General features: G+C 39.5%; 1 protein-coding gene across 11 annotated transcripts in view; it reads left to right on the forward strand.

Moving 5' to 3' along the window:
• Positions 1-18,282, forward strand: part of ADCK1 (aarF domain containing kinase 1) — a 147,284-nt gene that overhangs the window by 3,819 nt on the left and 125,183 nt on the right. For 6 of the 11 annotated variants that reach the window (XR_013386580.1, XR_013386581.1, XM_077910186.1 and 3 more), the window contains exons 2-4: positions 3,411-3,514; positions 8,524-9,154; positions 14,811-14,877. The exons of 1 other annotated variant lie outside the window; for it this stretch is intronic. The gene's annotated coding sequence lies outside the window, so the exon portion shown is untranslated. The remainder of the gene's footprint in view (positions 1-3,410; positions 3,515-8,523; positions 9,155-14,810; positions 14,878-18,282) is intronic. 4 more of the 11 variants (XM_077910175.1, XM_077910177.1, XM_077910178.1 and 1 more) reach the window with 2 other exon arrangements.

The raw sequence follows: 18,282 nt of genomic DNA on the forward strand, positions 1-18,282 counted from the left end.
CTGAAAGGAATGGCCAGAGATTTGATCAATGGAGAGAAAGCATCCATCTTTCTTTTGGATCAGAAGCTGTAAGATTATAGGCTTGAGTTACCAGTATTTATCTATCCTGGCAGATAGCGAGAGCCTGTGACAGGAAAAAATGAGGCCACCATGCAGAAAGAAGGAAACCAGAAGGGTAAAGAGGAGAATAAGAGATTGAGAGATGTTGAGACCTCTGGACAACATCATGGGAATTCCTGGATTCAGCAGTACCTAAAGACCACACTATCCTGAATTTTTAAATTTAATTTTTATTTATTTATTTTTATCATCTTGAATTTTTAAAGTAGTGAGCAAATGAATTATTTTGTTGGCTCAAGTTAGTTTGAGTTGATTCTCTATCATTAGCAATGGAAAGGAGTTTATACAATGTTTATTTTCTGTGCTCCAATAATACTTGTTCTTCCCCCAGTCTTAACATTAATCACATTTTATAGATTTTTTAAAAAGATTTTATTCATTCATTTGACAGAGACAGAGAGAAAGCACAGGCAGGGGGTGTGGGAGAGGGAGTAGCAGAGACTCCCCACCTAGTAGGGAGGCTGATGTGGGGCTCAATCTCAGGACCCTGGCCTGAGCCTAAGGCAGACATTCTACTGACTGAGCCACCCAGGCACCCCACTGTGTAGATTTTGGTGGTTTACTTGGCTACAAAGAGGGTTGAATCTCTCTCCTCTCCTGTGCCTGAACAATCTTGGGCAAGTCCTCAACCCTCACTGGAAATAGACTCCTTATCTGTAAAAGCATAGAGTTGGACCAGATAATATCAAAGATTTCTTCTAGTGTCAATATCCTTTTATTCTTGATACTTTTTTCTAGGGTTGTTTTTATTTTTGTTTTTAAAGTAAGCTCTATACCCAATATGGGGCTTGAACTCACAACCCTGAGATCATGAGTTGCATGCTCTGCCGACTGAGCCAGCCAGGTATGCTACTTTTATCTAGTTTTTAAATTTCTAGATAAAGAGTTTTAAAAATTTTCCATTCTGGAAACTATTAATACATGCAACTTAGATGAAGCCAAGAGGCATCAAGCTGAGTGAAAGAAGCTATTCTCAAAAGATTATATTATTACATTAGTCCTCAAGCGACGCAGACGTTAGGGACATCAACTCTCTATATAGTCAAAAATCCTGGGGATCCCTGGGTGGCTCAGCAGTTTAGCGCCTGCCTTCGACCCAGGGCATGATCCTGGAGTCCTGGGATCAAGTCCCACATTGGACTCCCTGCATGGAGCCTGCTTCTCCCTCTGCCTGTGTCTCTGCCTTTCTCTCTCTCTCTCTCTCTCTCTGTGTGTCTCTCATGAATAATAAATAAAATCTTAAAAAAAAAAAATCCTTGTATAATTCTGACTCCACTAAAAGCTAACTACTATAACTTAACATGAAATAAAGTAACTTAATACTTATAATACGGTAAATTAGAGAAAAGAAAATGTTATTAAGAAAACTATAAGAGAAAAAACATTTATAATACTGTACTGTATTGAAAAAAATCCACATATAAGTGGACCTCATATTTCAAACCCATGTTATTCAAGGATTGGATTCCATTTATGACTTTTTTGAAATGATAAAATTTTAGTGATAGAGAACAGATCAGTGGTTGCCAGGGATTAAAGGTGGAGAGCAGGGGTTCCTGGATGGCTCAGTCAGTTAAGCATCTGCCTGCGCTCAGGTCATTATTCCAGGGCCCTGGGATCAAGCCCCTCATACGGCTCCCTGCTCAGCAGAGTCTGCTTCTCCATCTCTCTCTGTCTGCTGCTCTGCCTACTTGTGCTGTCTCTCTCACTCTCTCTCTCTCTGTTAAATAAATACAATATTTTTAAAAAATAAAAAATAAAGGTGGGGAGCAGATGTGACCTCCAAAGGAAGTTTTTTTGGGTGATGGAATTGTTTTATATCCTGAATGTGATGGTTACATGCATCTATATATCTGTTAAAATTCATCAAACTGTATACCAAAAAAGTCAGTTTTACTGTTTGACAATTAAAAAAAAAAAAAAAAAAAGCCTGGTCTAGTTCTGTCTATTGTTAGAAAGGAAATGGAAAATGCATTCATTTTCTATTGTCATGTAACAGATTACCACAAACTTAGTGGTTTTATTAGCTCACATTTCTGTAGGTCAAGGCTGGCACAGCTTGACAGGTTTCTCTACCCAGTGTAGCACAGGCGGAAATCACAATGTTGGCCAGATTGGATCTCATCAGGCTGAGGCTCTGCAGAAAAGTCCATTGCCAAGTGCATTCTTGTTGTTGGCAGAATTTGGTTTCTTGCAGTTGTAGGATTCAGGTCCCTGTTTTGTTGTGTGCTGTCAGTGGGGGCCACCCTCACCTCTTGCTGGCCTCTCTAAGGCCTTCCCATTATGGACATTTGCTTTCTTCCAGGTCAGCTGCGTCACATCTCTGACTTTCTCTTCTGCCACCCGCTGGAGAAGAATCTCTGCTTCTAAAGGGCTCATTGATTAAGTCAGGCCCATCCAGATAATCTCCTTGTCTCAAAGTCAATTTTGCCCTATAACGACATGTATTAACAGCCCCAGGGATTAATGCTGGGCATGTATGTGAGGGGTGGGCCAAGAGGAGATCTTGGGATAGATCTGAGAATCCTGTCTACCACAGGATATAAGCCAAAAGGGGGAAAAAAAAAACTATTTTGCTAAATGCAGGATTATTGATCACATCATGTAGTGTAGCAAGCATGATCTAGGAGTTTGAAGATACAGATTCAAGCTATACTTCACCAATAAACTGTGTTATCATGGTCAGTGATGTGATATGGGTCAGGAGTGAATGGTCAAAAAAGAATTCTTTTTTTTTTTTTTTAAAGATTTTTTATTTATTTATTCAGAGAGAGAGAGGGGGGGTGGGGGGGGTGCAGAGACACAGGCAGAGGTAGAAGCAGGCTACATGCAGAGAGCCCGATGTGGGACTTGATCCAAGGTCTCCAGGATCACACCCTGGGCTGCAGGTAGTACTAAACTGCTGCGCCACCGGGGCTGCCCTCAAAAAAGAATTCTTGAGATGTTTTGGGAGCAAAAAAGGTTTTATCAAAGCAGAACAGGACCTGTGGGCAGGATGAGCTGCGTTGTGATTGTGAGGAGAGATTGATTATATACTCTTAAATGGGGGAGGCGGTTGATTGTAAAGGAAAATTCTAAAGAGATTTTCATATGTTAAGATTTATGGGATCCTGGAGGTCTGGCTATTGTCAAGCTAAAGTTGCTTTTTGCCTTTAGCAAAGCATTAACAGTGAGGCAGTTGTGAGTTCCTTGAGGAATGCCGTACTCTGTCTCAAGAATTTATCAGTGGGCTGCAAGTTGTAGAGAAATTTAATTTTTGTCTACATTTCTTTTGCTTTTGTTATCATCAGTCAAGACACTTAACTTCTCTGGGCCCCAATTTTATCAAACTTAAAATGCTGACCATGTTGCCTGCTGTACGTGGATCATGGAGCGATTTTGGGACTTAATTGAGGTAATGTAGGTGAATATATTTCACTCAACTCTAAAGCGCTATGTAAATATATTAGTTATTACTGTTAATATTTTGGTTGACATTGATCTGCTTTAACCTCTGCTCCAGGAATGTATTATCTCTAAAAAGAGAATAAAAAAGGAGCAAATTAGAGAAGGTCCCGGAAGCCAAGATCAAGGAGCTTAGATTTAATTCAGCAGGTGATTCGGAGCTGAAGGAGGACTTAAATAGAGGGCTGGGTCATAGAAACTGGCAAGAAAGACGGTTCTTAAGTCAGAGTGGGTTTCTATGGTGATGAGAGACAAAGGAGGCCACCGAGGACAAGGTGAAAGTAATTAACATGGGAAGTTGGTAAGATACAGACTCAGACCTGGGATGCAGGATTGAAAGGAAGGGGCGGAGAAGTGCCTCTACGAGGCTCTCATTTCTCACAGAGGCACTTTCATGTGAAGCATTTCTACCAGTCGTGGTCCCTCACTGTCCTTGGGGTGTATAGAGAATAGCAACAGACTTTAATAGCAATCTTGACAAAACATAATTAAGAAGGCACATCTACTGCAAAAGCAATACGATATTATACCCTAAGGCCAAGCACTTTATTCAGTTCTGTGGGGGAGGGGGCTTGTGTTCTGCTGTGCTGGATCTTCCTTGCAGCATTCATCCCTCATTATCACAGGTAATTAGCAGCTGCCTGCTTCAAATAGAGAGCCCTGTGCAGTCCCTGGTTGCCGGGACCCATCAGCTCACTCCACTCTTGGCCGTTTAGAGGGGAGATTTCGTTCCCAGAGAAGTGAGGGCCTAACTTGATTCCTAACTAGTTGTGACTCCATAGCCACAAGTGACATAACTCAAGAGGTGGTAGGGTGGAGCGGTTAAGCACAGATTCTGAAGTCAGCTTTCCTGGCGTCCTCTCCCAGCTCCCTTATTTGCTAGCTGCACATCCTGGGCATGCCACTTCTCTCTCAGTTTTCTTACTGGCCAAAAAAATGGGGAAAGTAAGTATAACCCATTCTTGTAAAATTGTCAGGACAATTAAATGAGGTAACCATGTAAAGTGCTTAGACCAATGTCCAGGGTAGGGCGAATGCTCAAAAAAACAGTCACTGTTTTCTGGCCTTAATTTTATTGGCCTTAACATTCATTAAGCTTCTTTGAGCTTCAGATTTGCATTTGTACAGTGAGGCAATTGAACTTAATTTTATTTCTAAGTTACCTTCCAGTTAACATTCTATTCTTTTATATGATGGATGTTTTATTTATTGCAATACCAGTATTTTTATGCTCTGATGCCATTATGCTTTAGTTATTGCTGCTTTACTTATATTCATTCTCTGGTGAAAAGTAGTATTGCCCCACCTCACTTTCTTTTCTTTCTTTTTTATATATTTATAGAGTCTTTCTTTTTTTTTTTTTTTTTTTTTTGGTATATTTTTTAATTGGAGTTCGATTTGCCAGCATATAGTATAACACCCAGTGTTCATCCCGTCAAGTCCCCCCCGCTCAGTGCCCGTCACCCAGTCACCCCAACCCCCCTGCCCACCTCCCTTTCCACTACCCCTTGTTCCTTTCCCAGAGTTAGGAGTCTCATGTTCTGTCTCCCTCTCTGATATTTCCCACTCATTTTCTCTGCTTTCCCCTTTATTCCCTTTCACTATTTTTTTATATTCCCCAAATGAATGAGACCATATAATGTTTGTCCTTCTCCGATTGACTTACTTCACTCAGCATAATACCCTCCAGTTCCATCCACGTGGAAGCAAATGGTGGGTATTTGTCGTTTCTAATGGCTGAGTAATATTCCATTGTATACATAGACCACAGCTTCTTTATCCATTCATCTTTTTTAAAAGATTTTATTTATTTATTCATGAAACACGCAGAGAGAGAGGGGGGCGGGCAGAGATACAGGCAGAGGGAGAAGCAGGCTCCATGTAGGAAGCCTGACATGGGACTCGATCTCGAGTCTCCAGGATCAGGCCCTGGGCTGAAGGCGGCACTAAACCACTGAGCCACCTGGGCTGTCCCTCCATTCATCTTTTGATGGACACAGGCTTCTTCCATAGTTTGGCTATTGTCGACATTACTGTTATAAACATTGGGGTGCAGGTGTCTCGGTTTTTCACTGCATCTGTATCTTTGAGGTAAATACCTAGTAGTGCAATTGCTGGGTCATAGGGTAGCTCTATTTTTTAACTCTTTGAGGAACCTCTACAGAGTTTTCCAGAGTGGCTGTACCAGTTCACATTCCCACCAACAGTGCAAGAGGGTTCCCCTTTCTCCACATCCTCTTCAACATTTGTTTCCTGTCTTGTTAATTTTATCCATTCTCACTGGTGTGAGGTGGTACCTCATTGTGGTTTTGATTTGTATTTCCCTGATGGCCAGTGATGCGGAGCATTTTCTCATGTGCTTTTTGGCCATGTGTATGTCTTCTTTGGTGAAATTTCTGGTCTTATCTTTTGCCCATTTGATGATTGGATTGTTTGTTTCTTTGCTGTTGAGTTTAAGAAGTTCTTTATAGATCTTGGATACTAGCCCTTTATCTGATATGTCATCTGCAAATATCTTTTCCCATTCTGTAGGTTGTCTTTTAGTTTTGTTGACTGTTTATTTTGCTGTGCAGAAGCTTTTTATCTTGATTAACCCACCTCACTTTCATATGCTTTCCCAATTTTTAAATATTTTGTAGAGTCAAAGTATTAGTTTGTATTAAAGTATAGTTAAAGGGGCCAGACTTACAGATTACTTAGAAACTGCAAGAGAAAAAGTGTAACTTTATAATGGAGATATCATGCCATGATCACTGGTATTATTTTTAGAAGGATAGTCTGACATTAGTTGCTTCCCCAATTACCTTATCAAGTCAGATCTAACTTTCAGTTCATAAGAAATTCGGAAGATAGGGGAAGAGATAAATAACACAAAGAAACAGAAAAACCAGAATGTGAGCCATTCTACAGGATGACTGGCCTAGACTCTTCAAAATGTCAAAGTTATAAAGAAAAAAGTAATAGAATGGATGAAAAGAGCTGGACGAGACATACTAAGTGCGATAAATAAAAGGTTGATTCGATTCTGGTTCAGATGGGGAAACTGTAAAGATATTCTTGGGCCATATGAGACAAATTTGAATATGGACTGTTAGTAGACTACGTTATGGAATTTTTGCTAAAAGATATCAACAATTGTTAATATTTTGTTATATTTGCTTTCTCCCTCCCTCCCTCTCTGTCCTTCTACTATACACACACACACACACACACACACACACACACACACTTTGTCATTGTTGTTAAGTTGAACTGTTTGAAAGCAAGTTGCATACATTTCATCCCCAAACGCTTTGGCATGCATCTTCTAGGAATAAGGACATTCTCATAGAGCTTTTTTTCTATGGTCAGGAACAGGACAAGGATGTTCACTCTCACCAGTTTTATTCGGCATAGTACTAGAAATGGGTTTTTCATATATGGGCTATATTATGTTGAGATATGTTCTCTCTAAACCTACTTTGTTGAGGGTTTTAATCATGAATGGATGTTGTACTTTGTCACATGCTTTTTCTGCATATGTTGAAATGATCATATGATTCTTATACTTTCTTTTATTAATGTGGTATACCATGTTGATTGGTTTGCAAATATTGAACTATCCTTGCAGCCCAGGAATTATAGTGATTATAGTGAATGATTTTTTTTAATGTACTGTTGGGTTTGGTTCGCTAGTATTTTACTGAGAATTTTTGCATCTATGTCCATAAGGGATGTTGGCCTCTAGTTCTCTTTTTTGGTGATGTCTTTATTTGGTTTTGGTACCAGGGTAATGCTGGCCTCATAGAATAAATTTGGAGGTTTTCCTTCCTTTTCTGTTTTTTGGAATAGTTTGAGAAGAATAGGTATTAACTCTTTTTTATTTATTTTATTATTATTATTTTTAAAGATTTTGTTTATTCATGAGACACACACACACAGAGAGAGAGAGAGAGAGAGAGAGGCAGAAACACAGGCAGAGAGAGAAGCAGGCTCCATGCAGGGAGCCTGATGTGGGATTCCATCCTGGTACTCCAGGATCACGCCCTGGGCCAAAGGCAGGCGCTCAGCTGCTGAGCCACCAGGCATCCCCTTAACTCTTTTTTTTTTATTTTTTTATTTTATTTTTATTTATGATAGTCACAGAGAGAGAGAGAGGCAGAGACACAGGCAGAGGGAGAAGCAGGCTCCATGCACCGGGAGCCCGATGTGGGATTCGATCCCGAGTCTCCAGGATCGCGCCCTGGGCCAAAGGCAGGTGCCAAACCACTGCGCCACCCAGGGATCCCACCCTTAACTCTTTTTTAAGTGGTGTTTGGTAGAATTCATGCATGAAACCATCTGGTTCTGAACTTTTTTTTTTTTTTTAAAGATTTTATTTTTTTTAAATTTTTATTTACTTATGATAGGCACACAGTGAGAGAGAGAGAGGCAGAGACACAGGCAGAGGGAGAAGCAGGCTCCATGCACCAGGAGCCCGACGCGGGATTCGATCCTGGGTCTCCAGGATCGCGCCCTGGGCCAAAGGCAGGCGCTAAACCGCTACGCCACCCAGGGATCCCTGGTTCTGAACTTTTTTGGGAGTTTTTTGGTTACTGATTCAACTTCTTTGCTGGCTATCAGTCCATTCAAGTTCTCTATTTCTTCCTGCTTCAGTTTTGGTAGTTTATATGTTTCTAGTAATTTATCCATTTCTTCTAGGTTATCCAATTTGTTGGCATATGGTTTTTGATAATATTCTCTTATAATTGTATTTCTGTGGTATTGGTTGTTATTCCTCCTCTTTCATTTGTGATTTTATTTATTTGGGTCCTTTATGTTTTCTTTTTGATAAGTCTGTCTAGAGGTTTATCAATTTTATTAATTTTTCAAAGAACCGGCTCCTGGTTTCATTTATCTGTTCTAATTGTTTTTTGTTTGTTTCTATATCATTTATTTCTGCTCTAATCTTTATTGTTTCCTTCCTTCTGCTGGCTTTAGGCTTGCCAACAGCATTTTTCAAAGAGCTAGAACAAACATTCCTAAAACTTGTATGGAACCACAAAGACCTCAAATAGCCAAAGCAACTTTGAAGAAGAAATTTGCAAAGCTGGAGACATCACAATTTCAAACTTCAAGTTATATTACAAAGCTGTGGTCAAAACAGTATGGTACTGGCAGAAAAATAGCTCAATGGAACAGAATAGAAAACCTAGAAATGAATCCACAACTATATGGTCAATTGATCTTTGACAAAGCAGGAAAGAATATCCAAAGAGAAAAAGACAGTCTTTTCAACAAATGGTATTGGGAAAACTGGACAGCAACATGTGAAAATGCAACTGGACTACTTTCTTACACCATACACAAAAATAAATTCAAAATGGATGAAAGACCTAAATGTAAGACAGGAAACCATCAAAATCCTAGAAGAGGCAATAACCTCTTTGACGCTGGCCATAGCAACTTCTTTCTAGGTATGTCTTTGGAGGCAAGGGAAACAAAAGCAAAAATAAACTATTGCAACTTCATTAAACTAAAAAGCTTCTGTACAGCAAAGAACTCATGAACAAAACTAAAAGTCAGCCTGCAGAATGGGAGAAGATATTTGCAAATACATACCCAATAAAAGGTTAGTATCCAAAATCTATTAGAAATTTAACAAACTCAGCACCCTAAGCAGTAATAACCCAGTTAAAAGTGGCAGAAGACATGAATAGGCATTTTTCCAAAGAGGCCAACAGACACAGGAAAAGATACTCAACACCACTCATCAAATGAAATGCAAATCAAAACTCCAGTAAGACATCATCACTTCATACCTGTCAGAGTGGCTGAAATCAACAACACAAGAAACAATAGGTATTGGCAAGGATATGGAGAAAGGGGAATACCCTTGCACTGTTGGTGGGAATGCGAACTGGTGCAGCCACACTGGAAAACAGTATGGAGGTTCTTCAAAAAGTTAAAACCACCCTATGATCCAGCAGTTGCATTACTAGATATTTACCCAAAGAATACAAAGATCCTAAATCAAAGAGGTATATGCACCCTGATGTTTATAGCAGCATTATCTACATGAGCCAAAGTATGGAAGCAGCCCAAATGTCTACTGATTGATAAATGGATAAAAAAGATGTGTGTATGTGTGTATTGCTACATATATGTGTGTATATATATACATATATACACACATATATTTGTACACACATATATTGGTATATTATTCAACCATAAAAAAGAATGAAATCTTGCCATTTGCAATGACATGGATGGAGCTACAGAGTATTATGCTAAGCAAAGTAAGTCAGAGAAAGACAAATACCATATGATTTCACTCATATGTGGAATTTAAGAAACAAAATGAGCAAAGGAAAGAAAGAGAGAGGCAAACCAAGAAAGAGACTCTTAACTATAAAGAACAAAACCTATGGTTATCAGAAAGGAAGTAGGTGGAGGGAATGGGTTAAGTAGATGATGGGGATTAAGGAGTGTACTTGTGATGAGCACTGGGTGATGTATGGAAGTGTTGAATCACTATATCATACCTAAAACTATTATTACACTGTTAACTAACTGAAATTTAAATAAAAACTAAAAAAAAGAGTATACCCTCCCCCCTCCAAAAAAAAAAAAAACTTCTGTGCTTCAAAGGTAGCATCAAGAAAGTGAAAAGACAGTCTATAGAATAGGAGAAAATATTTGCAAATCATATATCTGCTAAGGAACTTATAGCCAGAATGTATGAAGAACTCTCACAATTCAACCACAAAAAGACAAATAATCCAATTAGAAGACAGCAAAGGATTTGAATAGATGTTTCTTTAAAGAAGACACATGAATGGCCAATAATCACACAAAAAATTGCTCAATATCATGAGCAATCAGAGAAATGCGTATCAAAACTATATTTACTAGGGTGACTAAAATAAAAATGTCAGACAAAAACAAGTATTAGTAAGGCTGTGGAGAAATTGGAACCCTCATACACTGCTTATGGTAATGTAAAATGGTGCAGCCACTTTCAAAAACAGTTTGGCAGTTCTTGAAGAAGTTAAACATAGGGGATCCCTGGGTGGCTCAGCGGTTTGGCACCTGCCTTTGGCCCAGGGCGTGATCCTGGAGTCCCGGGATTGAGTCCCACGTCAGGCTCCTGGCATGGAGCCTGCTTCTCCTTCCTTCTGTGTCTCTGCCTCTCTCTCTCTCTCTCTGTCTATCATAAATTAAAAAAAAAAAAAAATAAATAAATCTTAAAAAAAAAAGAGGTTAAACATAGAGTTATCTATGTTATCTATGGCCCAAGAATTCCTAGGTATATAGTTCAGAAATTTGAAAATATACATCCATGCATAAGCTAGAGTACAGATGTTTATTCATAATAACCCCAAAGGGGAAACAACCCAAGTGTTCATCAACTGATGAACAGATAAACAAAATGTGATCTATCCATCAAATGGAATATTATTTGGCAATAAAAAGAATTATAGTATTGATACATGCTAAAACATGAATGAATCTTGAGCAAGATTAGCCCACATGCAAAGTTGGAGGGAGCAGTCTACAAGAGATTACCTTCACTTGTAACACTAATCACAAATTGGGAGTTCCTAAAGCCTCTTAAATTTGATCATTCATTAGAGGGACAGAACTCACTGAAAGGTGTTATCCTCATGATTTATTACAGGAAAAGGTTCTAGATTAAAATCAGCCAAGGAAAGAAGTGCATAGGGCGGAGTCCAGGAGGATTCCAAATATGAAGCATCCAGTTGACCTCTCCCTATGTAACCAGGACAGCATTGCTTTCCTGGCATTGGTATAGACAATATTCAGGGAGTATTGCCAACCAGGGAAGCTCACCTGAGCCCTGATGTCCAAAGTTTTTACTCGGCCTCCATCATGTAGGTATGTCTGATTGCTTTTGTGGTTGATCTCAGTCCCCACCCTAAGACTATTTGATGTGGCCAGCCTCACTCTAAACCATATTTTTAGACTATCCGGTGGCAGAGTATTTTTGTTTGCCTCAGAGTTTAGGCATGATATTTCACAAGTTTAGAGATTACTTCCCAGAAGCTGAAGACAAAGGCCAGATCTCTGTCCAAGGTGAAATTCTTGACTACAGAAACCTTGAAAACATGTTAAGTGAAAGAAGCCACTCACAAAAGGTCAGATATATCCATTCATATAAAATTTCCAGAATAGACAAATGCATAGAGACAAAAAGTAGATTAATAGTTACTGCAGAGGAGGGGGCTAGTGCTGGCTGGTTTAGTCTGTAAAGCATGGGACTCTTGTTGATCTCAGCATTGTGCGTTCAAGCCCCATATTGGGCGCAGAGCTCACTGAAAAAAAAAAAAAAAGTTACCTGGGGCTGTTTTGTGTGGGGATGGACGATGGGAAAAGTGAGTGACTGCTAATAGGTAAAGGATTTCTTGTCAGAGTGTTGAAAAATTCTGTAGTGCTGATGGTGACACAATTCTGTGAATATACTAAAAACCACCGATCTGTATACTTTAAAAGGTGAATTTTATGGAATGTGAAATATATTTCAATAAAGCTGTAAAAGTGAAGTCAAGTAAAATGCAAAATTAATAAAACGAATAAATAAGTGAATAAAAAGTATGTTATAGTATCCCTTCATTAATTTTTTTCCAAATTAGGTTTAGAATTATCTTGTTGAATACTTTTTGAAAAGCTTGTAGGAATGTTTTTATTGAGTTGACTGTGAATTTACGTAGAGCTGGTATCTTTACAGTTTTATGTCTCAGGATCACTGTTTAGGTGTTGACTTATTAAAATCTTCTTTCAGGGATCCCTGGGTGGCACTGCGGTTTGGTGCCTGCCTTTGGCCCAGGGTGCGATCCTGGAGACCCGGGATCGAATCCCACGTTGGGCTCCCGGTGCATGGAGCCTGCTTCTCCCTCTGCCTATGTCTCTGCCTCTCTCTCTCTCTCTCTCTCTGACTATCATAAATAAATAATTTAAAAAAATCTTCTTTCATATCTTTCAATGACATTTTGAAGTTTTCTTTATATAGACTACCTATCTCTCAAGACATTGATTACTAGGTATTTCATTTCTTTGTTTTCATAAGTGCAATCTCTATTTTTATATTATTTCTAAATACAACAGTAATTTTTATTAGGCAAACCAAAAATGTTCTGAAACATAGCAATTTATGAATAGAACCAATGTTTTCAACTGTAGATTACTTAAAGTTAGGGTTAACTTGTATATGGTGAAATGTGTTCTTACATCTCCTTCCTGGGATTGAGCAGTTCTTTGGTTTGATGTACAGGAAAGCAGCTTTGCTATCAGCTACTTCCCTCCTTGAGCTAAGAGATTTCCTGTTTAAAAGCACTGCAAGACCTGCTGACCCCATTTCTTTTCGGATTTAATTATTCTTTTTGAAAGTTGACTCTAACCTGAAGGGGATTTGAAACGTAAGGCTCCAGTGGGGAATGAAGCTTTAGACCCAAGATAACTATTCCTTTTTCTGTTGAACAGCCTGGCAGGGGAACAATTTGCCCCCTGCCCTGAGCACTGTCATTTGTTTTGATCACTTTCATTCCCTATCAAGTGTGCTGCCAGCTCAGAAGGCAGCCATCTGATATCTGAAGTGACTCCTTTCATTATTGCCTTGTCTTTTCTCTAGTAACAAGATATTCCACCAGAATATGTCTGTTTGTGGTTTAAGAAGCTGCAGTGTGTGCATAGCTATGGATTTAATAACCATAAGGGGAAAAAATACTGGCATAATAAGAATAGTTACTATTTGCTGATGAGCTCTTCTGGGCCCATTTATCTCATTTACCCCCTTACGCCAGTTCTATGAGTAGTTAACACTTGTTTCCATTTTACAGACCAAGAAATGGAGGCTCATAGATGTTATGTAAATTGCCTAAGATGACAAATAGAAAGTGACCAATCTGGGCCTTCATCCCAAAGAATATGATCTTAACCACTATTCCATACTGGCCCCCAAGTGGAAGATTCTACTTTACTTTACTTTACTTTTCTTTTTTTTTTTTAAAAGATTTTATTTATTCATGAGAGACAGAGAGAGAGAGAGAGAGAGAGAGAGGCAGAGACACAGGCAGAGGGAGAAGCAGGCTCCATGCAGGGAGCCCGACGTGGGACTCTATCCCGGGTCTCCAGGATCACGCCCTGGGCTGAAGGTGGCGCTAAACCACTGAGTGCCTCCCCCCCCACCCCCCCACGGGCTGCCCAAATTCTACTTTTCTAAGAAATCTGGAGTCAGATGTGAGTTTGAGTATTGCTCTCTTTGCTTCCTAGCTGTGTAACGTTTAGCGCTCTACCTACCTGATAAGGTAGTGAAGATGAGGTGAGATAATGAATGGAAAATGCTTAAGTGCTTGAGTCACCACAAGTACTAAATATTATATTTTCAAAAATATATCACGTTTATCAGAAAATTAGCTTTTTCTGTACTAGAAAATTTTTTTTTCTTTTTCTATACCAGATCCTGTGCTAATTTGGGGGACTCAGTGAAATGCTATATAGCCCAAGTCCTAACCACCAGCAGGCTGGTCCATCTGGGGCTTGTGGACCGAATCTGGCCTTCAGAAGTATTCTGTTTGTCCCCCACACATATTACTTTAAAATTTTTGAATTAGATACAGACAATTCAAAATGGGGAAGATTTAAAAAAATTATTTTAAAATCAGAGTTCAATTTGCCAACATATAGCATAACACCCAGTGCTCATCCCGCTAAGCGCCCCCCTCAGTGCTCGTCACCTGTCACCCCATCCCCCCGTCCACCTCCCCTTCCACTACCCCTTGTTCATTTCCCAGAGTTAGGTGTGTCTCATGTTTTGTCACCTTCACTGATATTTTCACTCATCTTCTCTCCTTTCCCTTTATTCCCTTTCACTAATTTTTATATTTGGGGAAGATTTCAATAAAAATTTAGACTTCCTACTGCTTTTGAAAACCAGTAGAGCTGGCAACACTGGGCCTCTATTTTCCCATGGCAGCTGTCACCTAGAAGGCAGTTTGTCACATGGGAATATGGACCACGGACCCCATCACCCCCTGTTGCTTCCAAGGCTGGGGGAGTCACTGGTCATTTGCTGCTGCAATTGCACTGTTCTTGTGGTAGAAGTAAAACTTCATGTACCTAGAATGCTCTAAAAAGAAATCAAAAGATAGACCAAGGGAGCTACTACATGATTTAAGAAAAATGAATAATTTTTTTGCTTAAAAGCCAGGATTATTCTCACATCTGACCTGCTTCACTCTTTTTGATTATCTTCTCGGCCTCTATAGGCATATACATTGGCAGCCCCTGGTGCGGAAAGGTAACCTCACGATGTGAAGCAGTGCCATACTGGAGGTGAGCCCAAGATACTTTGGAAGTCCAAAGAAGAGGCACTTAACTAGGCCTGGGAGTTCAGAGGATGCTTTCCTTAATGTCACCTGACCACGGTTATGTGCTATTAGTGGGTGAAGCTCAGAAGGACAGTGGCAGAGGTGTGGGCGGTTGGGTGGGATTGGGGAGCTGTTTAAGCAGATGGAGGAGCTTGAGAAAGGGCTCAGAGATAGTAGCAGCAGCCTTTGGACCTTCTACCTTGACCTCTTCCCAGAGGGGGTGGTGTCTCTAGCTCTCATATCACTAACAGACAAAAGATGACTCTACCCAATCAATGGCCAAGCCCTCCTGGCTCCATACACCAGCTGTACTCACATCCCTGGGTCTCCCTAACTCGCTAGACACACATGTACCCTGAGACACCACCCCTCAAAATCCATCAACACAAGTTCTTAACAGAAGGAGTTTTCACACCCATCACCCAGTCACACATCAAACATAATATAGAGTTATTCCTTCAGATGAGGGGCTGAGAATATCTTAGCGTTTAAATAATAGAAGTCAGAGTCTGTGTGGCTGGTGGAATTTACACCCGTCTACAAATAAACCACCCCTAAACACCTGTTTCTGACAAAGGCAAATTAAATTTTTTCCAGGGCAATAAAGAGAAGCCTCTAGAGGTGAGAGTGTTTCTCTGAGAGGAGTCCAGAAAAGTGGAGAGAAAAGGACTCTAGCAACTCACAACATGAGAATGGAAGTCTGTCTCAATGGGCAGGGCCAGGCTCCACCCATAAGACAAGTCACTTTTTGTTCATAGTGGGTAGACTCTGATTTTTTATTTTTGAGGGTGTCCATCCAGCAAGGGAACTAGCAGGTCTAGCCACGAGTGGTGGGAAGGTTAACTGATAGTGAAGGGCCTGAGTCTATCCTGGCAAGAATCCATTCCTACCAGGGGTCTAAGAGACTTGGCAGAGGCTAGGTGAAGGCTTGAGGATAGAAGAGACTTCCCTTGCTGAGTTCAAGGTCAAGTTCAACATATAGTCAAGAACTCTGCTCCAAACCATGGTAAGAATACCACTCCATACTCACTAGGGTGGGTATAATAAAACAGGCAGACAATAACAAATATTAATGAGGATATGAGAAATTGGAGCCGTCATACATTGCTGGTGGGAATAAAGGGTGCAGCTACTTTGGAAAACAGTTTGGCACTTCCTCGCAATGTTAAACATAGAGTTACCATACAACCCAGAAACTCCACTCTTAGGTATATACGCAAGAGAAATGAAAACATGTTCACATAGAAACTCATACACAGTGTTCATAGCAGCATTATTCATAATAGCCAAAATGTGGAAACAACTCAAATGCCCATCTACTGATGAATGGATAAACAAAACATATCTCCGTGCAGTAGTATACCATTCAGCAGTAAGAAATGAAGTAGCAACACATGATACAAGATACAACATATATGAACCCTGAAAACATTATACCAAGTAAGAGAAGTCAGTCGCAAAAGACCAGACATCATGATTCCATTTACATGAAATATTCAGAACAGGCATGACCATAACAGAGCATGGAGTGGTGGTTGCTTGAGGCTAGGGCCAGGTGTGTGTGTGGGGGGAACCTTCTGCTAATAGGTATAGATTTCTTTTTACAATGTTGAAAAGGTCCTAAAATTAGATAGTAATGATGGTTGTACAACTCTGTGAATATAATAAAAATCATTGAAATGTACCCTTTGAAAGGGTGAATTTTATAGCATGTGAATTATATCTCAATAAAGCTATTATTAAAAAAGAGATCTCTGCTCCAAGTTTCCAGATACCCCTCCAAGTGGATGCCACAATGGCCTTGCTCCTTTTTTCTTTCTTTCTCTTTGTAATAACTTCTTGAGCCTCTCTTTATTTATTAACTTCACATCTGCTTATTTTTCTTAAGGTTCTGCGATAAGAAATGGGTATTTCTCACGGGTATGCTCCATGAAGGCAGATTCCTGGCTTTTCCTAGTTGTGTGATATTGAACACGTTAACTTTTTTTTTAAGATTTTATTTATTAATAATTAATAATTAATTATTAACACACAGAGAAAGAGGCAGAGACACAGGCAGAGGAAGAAGCAGGCTCCACACAGGGAGCCCAATGTAGGACTCGATCCTGGAACCCCAGGATCACGCCCTGAGCTGAACGAAGGCAGACGCTCAATTGGTGAGCCACCCAGGCATCCCACGTTAGTTAACTTCTTGACTTTAGTTTCCCATTTGACAAAGGAGATATTAATTGTACCTTCTTATAGGGTAAGTATGAAATATGTGATAAATACATGAAGCCTATTTTAGAAGAGTACCTGCCACATAGTTAAGCTCCATATGTATTTGTAATGATTATTTCTATATTAAAACCCTAGATCCATATTTAGCATATACTAAGTGCCCTATAAGGATTAGCTATTAATATTACTGTAATATTTTTAGTAAAGAGGGTAAGGGCTAACTTGGAGACTTCATCTGTTCTGCTACTGATGAGCATTTGAGCTGCTTACAGTTGGAGTTAGTAAAGAACCATGCGGCCTTGCATATTGGTGCATTAGTTTCTCTAGGGTATATACACTTGGGAATGGGTGGCTAAGTCATGGGATATTCAGATCTTCCTGTTTCTGGATAATGCCAAAGCAGGTTCAAAGTGGTTGATTCAGTTTATATTCTCACTTCCAAAATTTGGCACACTCATCTTGTAAAATTTTATATCCAGCTTGTAATGTTGGCATCGATTTTAATTTGCATTTCCCTGATTAGTGATGAGGGGGCGTGCTTTTGAGTTCCTCTTTTATGAAGTTTCTGTGCAAGTCTGTTGTCCCTTTCTCACCAGGTTATGTGTCTGTTTCGTATCCATTTGTGGGAATTCTTCATGTGGTTTGGAAACTAGTCCTTTGGTTGGAAAATAGTCCTTGGTCTATTGCATGCATTTCTAGTTCTCTTTTTGCTCCAACATGATATCATTTGATGAACAGAAAATTTTGATTATTAAGCAAATTTATGAGTCTTTACTGTTTTGGTTAGTGCTCTGTGTTGTATAAGAAATTCTTGAATATGCTTTCCTGTATTATTTTATAAAAGCTTTCTAGTTTTTCCTTTTACACTTGGATCAGTTCCACATGGAACTGACTACTGTGCATGAGGTAAAATAGTATAATTTCAATTTTTTTATATGTGGATGCTCAATTTTATCAGCACCATTTATTAAAAAGTCTGCTCTTTCCTCACTGATCTGCAGGTCACCTCTGTCATGTAGCAAGTGTCCATATGTGTAGATCTTCTTGGGAGCTCTTTATTCTGTTCCTGTTACAATTGGTCCTCTCACCTTCTGCTTATTCAATAGCCTCAGATTTCAATAGCTCTTTAGCTTTAGAATCAGCTTATCAA

Source organism: Canis aureus, chromosome 9 (assembly GCF_053574225.1).
Source record: "Canis aureus isolate CA01 chromosome 9, VMU_Caureus_v.1.0, whole genome shotgun sequence".
Lineage (NCBI taxonomy): Eukaryota > Metazoa > Chordata > Mammalia > Carnivora > Canidae > Canis > Canis aureus.